Here is a 4,788-nt window from a genome sequence, read left to right as displayed (position 1 = left end):
CCTCCTGGGCCTCGTTACCGAGGCCCCGGGGAGCGCCGCCCTGACCTTATCGGCCAGGTCGTCGGCTCCCCGGTCTCTGCCTTCTCTGTCTGGGCCCGCCAGCCCCAGGAGGAGGCCGCCGTTCGCGGCTCTCCTCACAAAGGCCGGACGGACCCCCATTCCCTGGAGGGGGACCTCCCGCACCCTGCGGATAGCCTCCGCGTACGAGAGGCCCCCCTCCACGCGCACCGATACCACCGCCGTCGCCGGCGGCACCGGCGGCACCCGGGGCACTACCAGACGCCCCGAGCCCGGCGCCCCCCTTTCTCCCCATTTAGGGCCCCTTCCTTTTCTTCCGCCCGCCCCACGCGCCGCGACCCAGTCATGACCCCGCGAGGGGACCGCGACGGGCCCGGCGGGCACGGAAGGCCCCTCCCTAGCCGGCGGCGCTTCGGCGGCCACTGCCGGCCGACGCCCCTGCGTGGCGTCCCGCATCGGGGACGTCGCCCTATCCCTCAGATCGGGCCGCGCCTCCGGAAACGGAGACACGGCCCGATCCGTCATATCCTTCCTCCCGGCGGCCTCCTCTAAAACCGCGCGCGCCGCCTTCTCCCGTTCCCTAATCAATCCCCTCCTTTCCATATTCCACTCTTCCGTCTCATCCCGCCAGCTTTTTTCCTTGCTTTGCCAGGTCCTCCTTTCGACAGACCACTTATTCCTCTCCGCCTTCCATTCCCCTTCTTTGATTTCCCATTTAATCCTTTCCATGTCCCATATCTTTCCTTTGCTTTCCCATTCCTTCAGTTCCTCTCTCCTCCTCGTTTCTGTGTCCTCTCTTTCTTTCTCTCTATCTTCCCACCACTTTTCCCATTCCTGGATTTTCCCTTCTAGGGCCTCTGTCCTCAATTTAAATGCCTTCCCGATTTCCTCACAGTACCTCCTCAGTTCGTTGCTGTGCCCATTGATGTTCGCCTTTTCTGCTTTACTCATCCTCTTGCTTCTACTGATGGCTTCCTCAATGAGGTTGAAGCTGTCAACGGCAAAGCCAATCCGGGCGAGGACAAATTCCCGGTTACTTTTCCTGTTCATCGGATCCGGCCAGCCCGTGTTTCCTTCCTCTTCTGCCTCCGCTTCCAAGTCTTCCTCTTCGCTTTCTTCCTCTTCGCAATCCGCCTCCATTCCCTCCTCTCTGGCCCGGCTGAGAAAGCTTCTCAGCGCAGTCTCGACTCTCCTTGCGATCTCCTCATTTGGATCAATCCCCTCATCCTTGTCCACGTCCTCTCCCTCCTTGTCCAGCTTCCTTCTCTTTCCCCCTCCCTCCATTTTGTCCTTTCCCTTCCTATCAGTCTCCCCCCTCCCCTCGGCGGTTGCAATACCCGCCGGCGCGCCCGCCGTTGACGCGCCGGTTTCTTGAGGCCCATAGTCCGTTGACGACACGGGGGTGCCTCGGACCACAGCCCCCCCGCGCCGGCCCGACGTACCCGACCCGCCGGAAGTCGTTCCTTTTTTGTGCTGTTTCATCATGTATTTATGGGGGGCTTGACGGCGGCCCCCCAACCCGAGCGGCTTGGCTCAACGGAGCCTTAGGAGCCCGCGCTGCCCCCGCTGTGGATCCCCGGTGAAGTATTTACCGAGGATCTTACTACTCCCGGGCGCAGCTGCCCACCCGGGAGGCCGGTTGCCGTACTGGCATAAGGGACCCGACTGCCCCCGCGGTGAGGTCGGTTCACCCGCACCGGCTGCCCTAAGGACAGCCGGGCGCGCTCGCCTTTCTCTGAAACTCTCGGGAGCCGCTGCCCACCCGAGAGACCGGTACCATACTGGCATAAGGGATCCGGTACGCTCCCCTGCTGTAGGCGCCATTGGGCTTCCCTCCCTCTCTGAAGCGAGAAGGAGGGGAGCCCTCCGGCTCCTAATACTCATGGGCGCAGCAACCCACCCATGAGGGCCTTTTAGTCGCCTTTTACGACACGCAGGCCATACGTTGAGGGTATTCTTTACGTCCGCCACCCACACGGACATCTCCACCCTACCCAGGCCGAGGCCCGAGTAGGGACAGATCGAGGGTGTCCCACACTTTCGGCTGCCAGACCGGCGTGCAATGCCTACTAATGTGGGACCTTCTCCTCCCCCGAGGCGGGAACTACCCGTCTCGGAGCGGAGGTCCCCCCAACCCCGCCCCAAGACTGGTGGTGGAGCAAGCCCCACCTAACGGCTCCAGCCAGCCGGGCGATTGGAATCAGGGCCGCCTACCCCTACCGGCGATTGGGCCCATCGGCCCTGTGGGAGTCGCCGGGCTCCCCTGCAGTGGAGGGATATGTCCCTCTCTAGCAACCGCGGGGCTGCAGCCCACCGCGGTCCGGTTTTCTGTGGGGGTTTTCCTTCCCCGTTGCCGCCGTTCGCCAGCGATCCTCAGGTAGGGGCCTCCCTTTCGGCCGAAACCAAAAGGTACTGCCGCCGAGCCTTCATCGGATCGCCGGTACCCCTCCACCACGATAAGGTGGCGGCATGGAGGGGCATATATGTACACCACGTTGTAATAAATTCATACGTAATATTTGCAAAAAGTATTGTTCTTAAATGTGTACATTGCGACAATAATGGTAATAATTGTCCTTCCTTTTCTACAATTTTTTGTATCTTCTATGCTACTTTAATTTCGCAGCAAATATCAAGGAACTTAATTTTAAGTTTGGCAATCACATGTTCTATAAAATATAAAATTTCTGCATTGTTCAGATTATTGGAACATACTGCGCATTGTAAAATATTCTGATCATGACTAACAATTGTAATAATTTTGAGAAGATCTATTGTTATTTTGTTACTTGTAATTTCAGAAATAGGTGCTTCTTCTATATCTATATCTTGCTCGGCAGCTTCTATTTCATGTGCTACTTCATTCAAATTCATTAAATGTGATAGAGCTAAGGATGTTCCTACACTATCTTCTTCACAGTTTGCTTCAAAAGAATGCTTAGACGTTATATTGCTTATTAACAAAGCTTTGAATGTTTCCTGGTATTGCTTCGGATTTGGGTTTCTGTTACAGCCTCCAAAATTTCTAATTTGGCTGAAAAAATTTTCAAGAACATCCTGATTAAGACATTTCAAATTGAATGTTACAATATTAGCATTCTGCAATATGTTCCATCTTTTGTACAGCTTTAATTGAACGAAACCAGTTTCTCAAACTTTTTGACCCATTCTTTTTAATTATTTGATGAGTTCCTTTTTCAACAAATTGCATGTTTTTTTTAATTTATTGCATGCTTCTTTCCAAAAAGAAATATGTCCACTGTTTGCTGTTAATATGCTGCTCAGTCCTTGTCCCTTATTCCCATTAAACGAATCAAACAAATAATTGAAAAACGATAAGATGATAGATGTAGTTTCAGCGGTTTCAGAGAATGTCTTATTACCATACTGTGTTTTAACAACTCCTGAAATATTAAATGATAGGTTATAGAAAGTATATAAAAATCAATTTTTACATATTACGTACAATTTAACAAATTTTAAATATAATTGTACCTCCACTTAAATTTAGAAGTACGTCTATAAAGTTAGAAACTGTAGAACTTAAAACTTGAGTCGCATATTTTACTCTCATTTTGGGAATAATTTTAGGATAAATATGTTTATTCGTTAATTTCGGCATTTGACGTAGTTTGAGGAAAGAAAATTTATCAATTTCATATGCAGTCATCCCAACAAGCATATTTCTTTTCTTCATATGGTTTTATGTTTGTATTTGTCCACAAATCTTTTATGAGCAGATTATTTCTAATTTCTTTTATTAAGTGTACATAATCGAATACCGGGAAAATATATTTTCCTCTTATAAAAAAGCTGTCTGAAACAAAATCAATTTTGTTATTGTTAATCGTAGAAAATTCTGTTTTATTATTTATAATTGTTAATAAAAATATTATTTAATAGTATAGTAACTGTACCTGTGTATCTTTTCCCTGTAATATTAATCTTGTTACTCTCGTCTATTAGAGCATTGATCGCTGCCACATTAGTAGCACTTTGATCACATACTGTGGCTACTGGTATTAAGCCACATCCAATTATATGAAACAGCCATTCCTTTATACATCGTACTAGTTGATATGTCTTAGTACTACCTTCACAAAAACCATATCCTAGAGGCATCTTATTTCCTGTTTTTAGACATCGCAAATAAAAAGCAATAGCATGATCAGCAATTTTTCTTATTCTCTTATGACCCCAATTTTCAAATCCGATAATCTTATCGTGCGCCTTATCATAAGTTAAAACAGGCTGCAGAGATATTTCGTCCCATATCAAAGCTATAAATTTTTCTCTTTCATCATGTATATCTTGTACAAGTTGTTTTAAGTACTTAAGAATTAATTTTGTACAACCAGCTTGCAAAGGGATGTTAGCAAGTTGACAATTTAATGTAACAATTGATGGACAGAGTAAATATTGATAAGAAGTTATAAGCGGAACGGGACCTCTTATAAACTGAGATAAAAAAAAGTTTATCTTCAGTACTATATCTACGAGCCTAAAACAACAAAACCAAATATAAAATACATACATTTTATAGGAAAAAATGAGTCACTAATAAACGATTAGAAAATATAAAAATATATTACTGCTATCGTGAATTGTCTGACAAATTAACTGCCATTATTTATTTGGTTATCTTATGTACAATAGCATATTATTTTGATACAGTCTGTACTTCACTATACTTATATTTATATATTAGTATACATTTGGAAAACTAAAATGTATTTAGTTGTCAAAATATTAAGCAAAATAAATTATTTG

Source organism: Odontomachus brunneus, unplaced genomic scaffold (genome assembly GCF_010583005.1).
Source record: "Odontomachus brunneus isolate Ranch 3 - 2012 unplaced genomic scaffold, Obru_v1 Obru_scaffold_142, whole genome shotgun sequence".
NCBI classification, from domain to species: domain Eukaryota; kingdom Metazoa; phylum Arthropoda; class Insecta; order Hymenoptera; family Formicidae; genus Odontomachus; species Odontomachus brunneus.
Note: the sequence above shows the minus strand (reverse complement) of the source record.